The sequence below is a fragment of the Neofelis nebulosa genome, chromosome 2 (assembly GCF_028018385.1).
Source record: "Neofelis nebulosa isolate mNeoNeb1 chromosome 2, mNeoNeb1.pri, whole genome shotgun sequence".
In the NCBI taxonomy this organism is placed as follows: domain Eukaryota; kingdom Metazoa; phylum Chordata; class Mammalia; order Carnivora; family Felidae; genus Neofelis; species Neofelis nebulosa.
The window spans coordinates 43,191,756-43,204,121 of NC_080783.1; the positions used below are offsets into that span (position 1 = coordinate 43,191,756).

Below are 12,366 nucleotides of genomic sequence, written 5' to 3' on the forward strand. Positions count from 1 at the left end.
CAGTCATTAGAGTGAATTCAACTTTATTTAAAGTTTCGTGTTTGTTTGATTCTTTGGGGGTGGGGGGTGGGGGGGTGGGGAGAACGTTGTTCCCTCTCAGGAAAAAGGATAGCAGGGTATTAAATTGTGATTTACCCGAGACCTTTGATGATGAACCAACGAATCTCAATTAATACATTAGAGAGACTATACCCAGCGGACACATACAAAATGGGGACACACGGATAATTTTGGCTATCTGGCAGGTAGTTATATATGTGATGTCATTGAATCTGTGAAGCATTGAACAATACAATAGCAATTAGTCGTAGCAGTAGTATCATCATCGTGACAACTTTTTAATGAAGAAACTGAGGCCCAGAACCATTAAGTAATCTTCCCAATATTACACAACCGGTAAGAGAGAATCCAGCCTGCGAGTCGCTAGCTGTATGGCAATTGGCAATAATGACTAAAATTTATTGTTTATCACATGCCAGGCTAAGCACGTTGCATATATAAACTCATTCAATCCTCATAGCGACATTACAAAGTAGATATCCTCAGCGTTTCTCATTTCATAGCTGAGTCTCAGAGGGCTAAGAAATTTGTCCAAGGTCACTTAGCCTCTCCGGGGCTCTGTCCCCTCATCCTGAAATGGAACATCAATAGTTCCTACGGTGAACGGCAGAGGACGGGTCTGATCCCAGCCAGTCTGGCATCACAGCCACACGTGAACCATCGCATAACACTGCCACACCAGCACCAACCTACGACCCAAACCAAGCTAATAACGACAAAACGTATCTGGCAGACAGACATAGACGAACCAACTATATCTGGAAATTTTAACTTATTCTTAATCATTCATTTCTGTAGTGAGTCTGAGTTGCCCTTTCTCCTTTCCTCTGGACTCTCCTACATTCCTTGGTCAGTGTTTGAGGGCTGGAGCAAGGTACCCCTTCCTGCACTCCCCACATCTTGAATTTGAGTAGCAACAAAAATGCCGTACTGTGCAGTTGAGGTGAATAGAGTCAGCGACAACAGATGTGAATCGTTAGTCTGCAGAATAACCTAGTGTAAGATGTATTTTGTAAATGTGGGGCTCATAAGACCAGGGGACTTCTGTGTTATGAAAAAAAAAGACCAATGTGACCTCTAAATCCAAAAGAAATAGAGGCTATTTCTCAATCTCAGCAAAGTGGCAAGAGACCATCCTAAGAACAAGGATATAACTAACATGAAGAAAACTCTTATTTAATCAGTTGGATTGTCACCTTTACTGGGCAACAAATGTGCAACAGGAGGGATGTGATCTGAGTGGAATCTAGAAAAGGAGATCCAAAAAGGAAACACCTGTCAGTGTTTATTCGCTATGTCCCGGACAAAAGGGCTCCGAGTCTAGAGCAGTGTTTTTCAAATTGTGGGCTGTAAATTGAATTGTTGCATATCAACTGACATTTTAAACAGGATAGAATAGACCAGAGTGTATTGCATGAGGTGAAGTTAATTATTGTTTTGTGAAACTTTTATTTCTATTGTAAATATTTGTATATACATATTCATGTGCGTGTGAGTTGCATGTAAGCATGTGTTTCTCTCTGTGCATCTTGATCAAAAGTCTAAAAGCCACCAGTACACAGGTCTTATTTCAGCTTTCTAAACCAGTGATTCTCAAACTTTGGGATTTCATGGAACCATAAGTCAGCCTCCAGGAAAGGAAAAATAGGGAACTGTCAGAGAGTTGCCAATATTTTCATTCTGCCAAATTAAAAAAAAAAAAATTTACATAGGATTATAATTCCCTAAAATCAAAATATTTTCCATTAAAAACAACCAGGACATAATCACAGAATACAGCATACTCTTTTAACTTAAATGCAATTGGGTTTGGGTATGTCAGTTTCACTCCCTCTTTTGTCTCCATCTTACTGAAGATTTGTGAAAACAGCCTCATGATCGTTGACCTTGGACAATAGACTGAGACATGCTCAAAATGTGAAAAGGCAGTACCTACAGTTATTCTCACCTGAATAAAACATTTTTGGGGGATGCCTGTCTTCCTCTGCTCTGTGGCGGCACATCCTGACCTACCGCGTGTTCGTTACGTGATTTTGGACCTGAGGAGGTACTACCTCCAGGACAGGGAGCCAGGATGAAGGGAATGACCACTGTTTGTTATGTGGGGTAGCTCTCTCCTCATTCATGGATACACATGCCTTCCAAATCACTGTCTCATGCCTTTGAAGGGCATGAGTCAATTTCCCCCAAAACTTATCACCTAAGAGTGGATAAAAATAAATCTCAGGACCTAGAAACTGGAGACCTGAATGTTGTAGACCACATGACTCTGGTGTCAGGGTGGAAGTTCAGCTCATGGCAATTCCTACCTTTTTAATGGCACCATAATAAGTTTCCGAAGGTGCCCCCAGCTGTTTACGGTGTGGCCCACATCTTCAGATGCTCTTGGAGAACACTGCCCAGTCACTCTTCGCTCCGGCTGATCCTTCATCCAGACATCCTCTTTCAGGATGCTGTTCAAACTTTCCATCTCAGCACCTTAGCCCTTGCCTGCACAGGACCTCTTTCTTTCCTGACCAATAGCCAAGCTTGAGCAGACTCTGCAAGGAACTTGCCTTACTACTTTGTTTTACTTCCATCTTCCCAATGTCTGTCAATGTTTTTGTGCCCAAGAAGAGTTTCCAGAAGCTCGTCAGTCACGCCCTTCGCTATGCCATGGCATATGACAGCTTGAAGCAGCCAGCTGGCCTCCCTCTGTGATATCTCTTTTAGCAACAACTTTTTAGAGATAACAGTTTCAGATCTGATTGTAATAAAATTGCACAGTGTCTAGTAAACAGAAACCAAAGTGAGACAGCATTTGCTCAGACTCTACTAATTCATAAACTTTTAAAAGCCAAAAGTATACTGGACTCAAGTTTACCTCTGACCCGTTTACATGAAAAGGCGGGGCAGGTGGCAGGGGCGGTGGGGGGGGCGGGGGGGAGGGAGGTCATTAAACAAATGAGCAGCATGAATAAAATTTAAAAAGCTTGATGAGTCATTTTATTTTAAACATGTTAACACACGAATTATACGTATACAGTCCTGACAAATCCAAAGTTACGTATTCATTAAAAAGAAGAATCTAATATCGCTTTCACTTAGAAACACTTTTCCAGCAATTAGTTCAACTTACCACACATACTTGACAATAATATAATTGCATGTCTTTTTTTAAAAAAATCCTGTAATTCAGATTACATTTTTCTCTAATTTCGATGGGGCTTCCTTCCATTTAAACTAAATTAGCTCAATCTTATGTCAGGGAGATTTACACCAGTTCCCTCTACTGGCTTCATTACCCTCTCTCTGCCCTGATTCTTTTAAAGGTCAATCCATGAACTGGAAAAACTCCATCTTCCCACGTTTTCATTTCTCTTACACCCTGCAGAGGAGTGCAATTAGCAGTGCAAGATGGACATACCTAATCACCATCGTAGATTGTGGTTCCCGTAGCAGCTGCAGTGAACTCTATACGCTAGTTACAGTGTCCAAAATGCAGACCAAGTACAACTTTCATTGAAAGGGTCTTCGCCATAGGTGAACATCAGCTTTCATAACACTTGAAAACCCAAAAGCCCATCGTGCCTCCTCTGTGCTCCTAAAGCTTTGTGATTTCTTTTTCCTTTTTTGTTTTTCTATTACAACGCTTAGCTCTTTCTTCCTGTTGAGAGCTTCTCCATGTCTCTATCTTTGGACTTTTCCCAACTTCAGCCTCATGCCTTATTGAGAGCTCTCAAATGTAGGAAACCATTAATAAATGTCTGCTGAATTGAATTAGATCATCCAGTCAAACCCTTCACGTTACACATGAGGAAACTCAGTCCCACAAGGTTGAGGGCTCAACGTCAACCAGTTAGTGTCCGAGCCGAAAATCAAGTTCGGTTCTTTTGACTTAATCCACTCAAATGCTACATTTGGTCAGACAATCTTGGCTGTGAGCAGAGGTGAGATCCAGTGACTAAAGGATGCTGGGTTGTTTCTGATTTCTAATCATATTTTATTTTTGTATCTTCTTTGTTGTTGTTGTTTTACTTAACTGGCTTTTATTAAATACAAGGAACAGAGGGAGAAGAGGGCCTATGGTATCTTGGACTATGAGGGACAGCCATGGCCCTCCCCTCCCTCTGTTCAAATTCCATTGCATGTTAAGCTTGAGGTATAAACTGGGCAGGGAAGGCAGTTGGGAGTGCTGGGAGAAGTCAGAGGTCTGTACCCGACCCAGGAAGACTCACGGGCAAGGAGGGAGGGTCCCGGACCCCAAATGTAGCTCATCCCAAGGGCCAAGGGCTGGGGGTAGCGGAACCAGGGCCTGGGCTCCAGGCCACAAAGTGAGACCTCAGTCCTGACCCCGGCCCCTTCCCATCCCAGGAGAAGGAAGGGGTAACAAGGTCCACCAGTTGGAGGGTACAGGCCCCTCACTTGTGGATGTCCCAGATCCATGAGTTTGTTTGTTTATCTGTATTGTTTTTAAAGCTGAGAATCTGAGACAATGCTAGTAAAATTACTCTGCGAAAATGTTAAGCGTTCATTAAATTGCAAAGTGTTATCACTAGAAAAGGCCTCAGAAATCAAGCAGACAAGTTTTACAAATGAGGAAAGTCAGGCCTGAAGACACAAAGTCCCTTTTGCATTGTAATACATTCCATCAGGTTTGCCATTAATCAGGTCTGATATTATGGCTGTTGTCTATGCAATAGCCTAAAATGTTTTAGAAAGAGATACTGCCAAATATGTTTCAATAAAGCAGTCACGCTCATGAGGGCAACCAGCCAGACCCTTCCTGTCTCTGCTCTTGTCACCTACCTTTGTTACCTGGATTTCAGGCTCACTCAGTCTTTATTCTTTTCAGTTGGAACAGAGTCATAGCTTCAACTAAAACAACACTTCTTTGAGGCCAACAAATGTGAGCCCGAAGAGATAGGAATTTGGAATCACACATTTTTAGCATTCAGAGATTATTCAAGATAGTTCGAGCACTTTCCGAGGGTTGAACCACCAGGCAAGTACTTATTTCTACCACCTTTCATCTGTAAAAATATTTTAGTGCTAAGACATGTTGCATTGCCAAACTATTTTTGAGAAAAAGCATTTTTACCAATGGGTGCTATATAGAAATAGCCTCAATTTAATCCGGGCTCCTAAATTTTAACGTGAACGTGTAGAAATTACAAAACTATGATTAATAGGTAATTTGTAGAAATCCATTATGTTGATGTTCATTAACTCAAAAAATAGAACGGAATGAGAGGAAATGGTTTTATATTTCTACGACAGGGATTTACATTATCTATGAAAAAGAGTTTCCTGACAAATACCAGACTTGGTTACCAAAATGGTTTTGGAATTTCCTTCTTTACAGCTCTCAAATTAATATAACTTCCTTTTACGGCAGGGTAAGAAGTTTTTGTTTTTGTCCTCGGTTTTTGTTTGTTTGCTGAACAGAGAACAAAATTGTATGACTTCTTAATGTCTCTTGGTCATAATGCTTCAAGAAACAAATTCACAAAATCGACTTCAACTCACTGAAAAATAAGCCCTATTAAACCCTGAAACAGGTGAGGACCAGAACCTCCAGGATTCCCTTCACAGGCGGGGAGGCGGGGGTGGGGGTGGGGGTGAAAATTAAGATCCCACTAACTGCAGCAGGAAGGAAGAGAGGGAAATGGAGGAGGAGGAGGTGATCTATCTAGTTGAGGAAGGAAGAGTGTCACATAAATCTGTTCACCTCACAGTTCTGTCCCTAGCACTGGGCCTCCCCAAATATCAGTTAGGTCAGAAAAAAAATAGTGGAACCCCTGCCCACTTCCTTTAAGCATTGTTTTTCAAGGTCTTACAGTACCTTGAGACAACATACATGAAAAGCTCTGTACTACAAGCATTATTATTACTAAGTTACTCTTCTAATTTAAATCTCTTTGCCTCAGTTCCTGTTTGCTTTAGGGCTCTGTAATGAGAAAAGCAAACGCTAAGGTTTTGTGAGGTTAAGGGGTTTCCTGAGATTGAGAAGGGACAACTTCATTGCTGCATTAGGCATTTGCCTCGTATTGTCTTCCACTCGCTTCTTGTGCGTAAATCTTGCTTTTCCCCAAACGCTGAACTTCTCCATGATAAAAAACCTTGATAGATATTTTCTTGTGTTGTCTGAGTCTGTGCTGAGCGTGTAGCAACTCACTTGAAGTAATCAGTCCATTGTTCTGTGGGGAAGGCTGGGGCACCCGCACGTACTTCCTTTGGACGTACCACAAAGCGCTCTGTGAATGAGCAAGTCAGAAAGGGGCCCAGAGCAAGTATTAATTTGGAATATTTTGAATTTTGAATATGGCATTTGCAACACAAAACATGAACATATTTTTGGAAACAAAAATGAAATCACATCTTCGAAGCCACAAGGCGAAACTAGACTGTTACATTAAGAGTTTTTACTTATTCGATGCATATATTTCACACATACGTTGCTTACCATATTACAGGCACTGGTCCAAGCAGTTCGCAAATGTGAACTTATTTAATCCTTATAAGAACCTACAACAATTAAGATAAGAATTATTATTATTTGCATTTTATAATAAAAACTTGAGGCCTAGGAAGGAAACGTGATTTGGCCAAAGTCACAGAACCTTGGTGGAATTTGAGCCTGGGAGGTGTGGTCTGAGTGTCCACGCTCTTGACCGTTATTCTGTTCGCAAGCCAATCAGCTGCACAGGGGCAGAGAGAGAGAGAAGGAGAGAGGGAGGGGGAGAGCTATGAGAGAGCAAGAAAGAGCAAGACGAGCTGCCATCTTCCATTCTCAATACATTCATTTCCATTTCTGCCCCCAAGTCAATTTTGTCACCTCCTAAGTAAAGTACGGGGCGGGGGGGAAGAGGGGTAAGGATCAGTGAAGCACACGTCCAATCCTCCGAAGGGCAGCATTTGGAAATGGCCCATATCACTTCTGCTTACATCCACTGATGTAATGGCACATTACACAGAAGAAGGCTCTCTCCTCTCACCTGGATTCCCGCAACATATCTCTGCTCGAATGACCCTGTAACAAAGACTTTCTTGACCACGCTATCTAAGGTAGTGCCCTTGTCACCCTCTGGTCCCTTATTCTGCTTTATTTTTCATCATAGTACTTACCACTGTCTGACATTACCCTGAATTTTTATCACCTGTCTCCACTCCCCCCTCAGAGCATAAGCACCATATAAACAGAGACTTGTCTCTTGTTTGCTGTTATATTCTTCGTACCTACCTGCTACTCAGTAATATTTGTCGATTGGATGAATGAATGATGAATAAACAATGTGTTAAGGCATCCCCCTGCCTCTGACCTTGACAACAAAACAAGATGGGGAAAAAAAGTTTGGTTATCTTAACTGGCACCAGAATTCTTCTCAGGAAGGTAGGAAACTATTTTTTATGATAATAACAATATACCTCTTTGAGGTAAAGGGTAAAACCCAAAAGCCAGTGTTTGAGTAAAATTTCCCTTCATGAAATAGAATGTGGAGGTAAGGAGAAGACGGGAAGGCATAAAACTGGGAAGAGAAGAAGCAATACGATGTCAGAATCCTCCTGACAGGGACCCTGAAGTTGCATTAACATTCACTACACTCGTGAATGCTTTGTGTAGGCAAGTTCTGTGATGCTGAGGGAAGGGCTGAGGTTCATGACCGGCCAGGTATGGAGTCATACAGAAATGGCACATTGGGAAATGGGAGTCCAAGAGGCAGAGAAGGCCTTGAGAATGCAAAACCTCCAGGATTTCCAAAACTTGCGGCATTCCCTAAATGGCAGCTCAGGGGAGTGAAGTAGAATCTACCTTTTATGTCAACGTTATATATTATTTAGGCTTCATCACTCATTTATACAGGATTCCCTTATATGTTGCTGTATTTCCCAGCGACATCACTGATAGGTTACACGGGGACTTTCGTTGGGAGAGACTAGGGTTATGTAAAATTATGCTTTTCATCATTAATATTTCCAGTGAAAGTGAACATTTAATTCCTCTCCATTGCCTCAGCAAAGGGTAAAAGGACCTGCAGGCCTTCTACAAACTACACCTTTGTTTTTTATCTGCACCCACTACAAGATCAGCGCAGAGGGAAGCCGGATATGGTCAAATGATCATTCACCTTCCCAAAAAAAAAGTTAACCTGCCACAGTCTCATGGCAGAAGGTACGTGACTCCTGGCTCAGAGACAAAGACTTTATTATTCAGGGCCCAGGACGCAAATAAATGTCATGTTCGCATCAGTTCCCTTTCCTTCCCCTCCTCAAGTCACACGGGGGTGATGCAGAGAGGCACATCGGTAGATCCTGCACATGTCATGGATTCGTAGCCCATGTGAAGAACCTCAAGTTTAGGAAACTCCAATCTTTTATAAAAAGCTACAATCTGGGGCACCTGGCTGGCTCAGTCAGCTGAGCATCCAACTTCAGCTCAGGTCATGATCTTACTGCTCATGGGTTCGAGCCCCGCATCAGGCTCTGTGCTGACAGCTCGGAGCCTGGAGCCTGCTTTGGATTCTGTGTGTGTCTCTATCTGCCCCTGCCCCTCTCGCACTCTGTCTCTTCCTACCCCCCCCTCAAAAATAAGTAAACTTTTTAAAAAAAGCTACAGTCTGCCTGACCTTTGCCCAAGAATCTGCCCACCCCTTGCTTTATTATACTGGACATTAAATAATCTTACCCTCTGCTCCTTCTCCATCCTCTGCTACTATGTCTGTTTTCCAAGGTTATTCACTCTTCATTCTTGAAAATATAGTCCAGAACAAAAGACTGTCAGTATAGCTGCTCAAAAGACATTCATAAATATAAAAGATCAATGGAGAATTGCTTCTTAGCCAGGAGCTACCCACATAAAGGAGACATCACAAGTATATGGTAGGTGGTAGAAAGAGTTTTCATCAAGAAGAATAAAAAGGTGAAAATATTCCTCTTCCTCCTAGAAGACACCTTCCTTTTCTTTTCTTTTCCTTCTCCCCTCTTCTTTCCTTGAGAAAAAAACCAACATGTCATCAGGTTCTTTCTTCTCATCATGTTAATAGAATCATACAACCTCCTGCTCAAGAGGCAACTCAGCCTTTGAAAGGCTTTGAATACCACTATGGAGTTCAAAGGAGAAGATATACAGAGTGGCCAGCTTAGCTTCTCTGATTCTTTAGCCATTGAGGAGAAGGGCTTTCTTTTCTGTGGGATCATCATTCTTCGACTCTTATGGTTGTCACAGTAGTAAGACCAAGAATGAAGGATTCTTGGCCTTAAGAGTTTAAATGGAAAAGGCCATATGAGTTTAAATGGAAAAGGCCAACCAAGAAGGCCATTCAGCTGCCTCTGGCACAGAGATTATGCTAAAAGATTAACCAAACCTTACTGAGTCAGTTGGAGGATTTAGATCCCTAATCATACCCTGTTGTGACTCATAGTACCCAATTCCAGCACCAAACCTAATGTCCATACCCCATATTTGTCTACCTGCCTAATTTGCTGTCACACCAATTCTTCTTAAACAGGTCCCTTTCACATGTTCAGATACCTCTAGGAGACTTCTATATGCCATTGTATCAAGTCTATTTTTTTAAGTTTATTTATTTATTTTGAGAGTGAGAGCGTGTGCACTCACGTCGGGGAGGGGCGGAGAGAGAGAATCCCAAGCAGGCTCTGCACTGTCAGAGCTGAGCCCAACACGGGCTCAATCTCACCAATGGAACCATGAAATCATGACCTGAGCAGAAATCAAGAGTCTGACGGTTAACTGACTGAGCCATCCACGCGCCCCTCCATTTTATCAAGGCTAACGTCTCATACCTAATTTCTAAGGAACACATTAGTATGTAATGAGTAGACTTAATTTTTCAAAAATGTCTTCCAAGAGTTGATTGCTAAATGTCACTATTTTCTCCCAGACAGAAATAGGACTTAACTTAGGTCAACTAAACGGTGAGTGTGGCTACTCAGGGTTACCTCAAATTCTAACCTATCACCAGTGCTTTCCTTTATTGCCTTTGTTTTTCCCTTGTACAAACTTTTGATGCCCTTAGAATTTGTGTCAAAGTCATTATGTACTTCCATGCCATTTTGCACAGGACAGGTCCCCATTACACAGCTCCTCATAGTCGCCATTGCTTATAAAGTTGTACGAGAAAGCAAATTACATCACAACATAAAACTATTCACTTGTGATCACATATAAATATAATTTCCAAAAGATATACTCCAAATCCATAAAGATGATTACTTCTGATAAGAGGTGAAAGCGAATGGGATGAAAATGGTGATGGAAAGGGCCCTCAGCTTTACTCATAACAGAATTTTGAAAGAAGAATGTATTCTTGTTGAGGTGGACTGTTTCCAAAGATGGCTACAACAATCTGTCCCATGAGGCTTAGCCTTTATCCTGGGCCTCTGCTGCTCCTCTCATAGAGAGGGGGTGTCTATTTCCTATCTCCTTGAATCTGAGCTTGGTCTGTGACCTACCTACTTGGACCAATAGAATGCGGTAGAAATGACAAGGGAAGAGTTCCACAACCTAGCCTTGAGAGGTCCTGAAGATTTTGCTTCCACTCCCTGGGAATCCTGAGGCACCATGTAAACAAGTTTGGCCTCCCTACTAGAGAGACTAGAGGGAGAGTCCCTGGAGGCTGAAAGATGGAGGAGAGAGAAATCCCAGCATTCTAGTCAACCCAGCTAAGGAGTCAGACATGTGACTGAGACCATCCTGGGATCCATTACCGGTGAACGAGTGTGTCTAACCAGATGACCCATTCTAACTGTGCCCTGCCACATCAATCACAGAACCACGAGGACATAAAAGTCAATTGTCGTTTTCAGCCACTGAATTTCAGGCTGGTTTGTTACATAGCAATAGACAACTGTTATGTTACTTGTGTTATGCAAAATTACTTTTAAAAAAGTAAGCCCACATGCAAACCTTTCTTCCTATCTAACAAGGAGTCTCTCTCCTCTCCCCACCTCAACTTCATGTGTCTAGTGTCTCCACTCATCTAACTGATGACACCATGTCTAACAATGCAGTGCAAAATCAATGCAAATCAATGCAAAATCAGGGCAAAGTGATTATAATGTGAAACTGAAAATCTTTCAGAATACGTAAGAAATCCCGAAGTTGATGAGGGTAATGTTAAAGAAACCCCTGAATCATGGACAACTCTTCTGACAAACGAGAGTCTGCAGCTGGAAATAGTTCACATTTAAAGAAGAAGAAACAAAATCCATGCAGATGATGAAACAATAAGCGCTTCAAAAGGGAGTGTTTTGAATGTCAAAATTTAAGAGAGGCTCTCAGAAAACTGATGAAGCCCTCAAATATTTTTGCAATAATGACCCTTTTTATATTTGTCCACAGAAGTCAAATGGGAAGGGACATTGTATCATGATACCATATAATTTTGTTAGAAAATCATGCTTCTCAAAGTCAACATTTTTTTAAAATTTTTTTTTAATGTTTATTTATTTCTGAGACAGAGAGGGACAGAGCATGAGCGGGGGAGGGGCAGAGAGAGAGGGAGACACAGAATCGGAAGCAGGCTCCGGGCTCTGAGCCATCAGCCCAGAGCCCGACGCGGGGCTCGAACTCACGGACCGCGAGATCGTGACCTGAGCCGAAGTCGGACGCTTAACCGACTGAGCCACGCAGGCGCCTCTTATTGTCCCAATTTTAAAAGTGGATTTGGGGTACCGATTATCTGAGGAAATTGGGGTCTCTGTAAATATCTTCATCTCCCTAACTAGCAGATGTAGTCTTAGAGAATGCTTTACTAATGTCCCCTGGATAGTTCATCAAACCTAGAACTAAGCAGATAGCGGGGACTCAAAAATTCAATAAATGTGATGACAAATGACCTGCCGATTGATTGGCTGACCTGTAGATTTTGCCACCAAAGAACAGCACTTTTCCATTATCAATCCCTGACCCAGTATGAGCTGGCATTTGTTCCTCTCAAAACTGTTCATAGAAGGCCTATTACAAACTTCCTGCTGAAAGCACTTTCAAAGGCTGGATACATTTAAAACCAATTCAAGCATGTAAAGTCGTTTTAGGAAATAAGCCCCACGTCCCAAGGGCTCAGCTGAGGAGGGCCATGTTTCAGAACAGGTGCGCCACTTGACTGAACAGGAATTTGGAAATGTCAAACATTAGAAGCACTTCAGAAACTCCAACTCAAGCTGCCCGATGTTGCACTTCTGGGCACGTGTCAATAAGTGACTTGCACAGATAGGTATTTGAGAAAATCTCTCAGTGCAGATCCAGAATTAGCTAAACCAAATTGGCATGGTAGGTTCTTAAAGAGACCATACTTTGGCTTGTTT

At 42.1% G+C, this 12,366-nt stretch overlaps 1 long non-coding RNA gene across 1 annotated transcript; it reads right to left on the reverse strand.

The window, feature by feature from the left end:
- Positions 1-5,287: 5,287 nt before the first annotated feature.
- On the reverse strand, positions 5,288-6,571 carry LOC131501089 (uncharacterized). Its single transcript, XR_009256631.1, has 2 exons — positions 6,506-6,571; positions 5,288-6,296 (listed from the first exon to the last, which is right to left on the reverse strand). It is a non-coding gene; the product is annotated as an uncharacterized LOC131501089 (long non-coding RNA).
- Between the last annotated feature and the right edge of the window lie 5,795 nt (positions 6,572-12,366).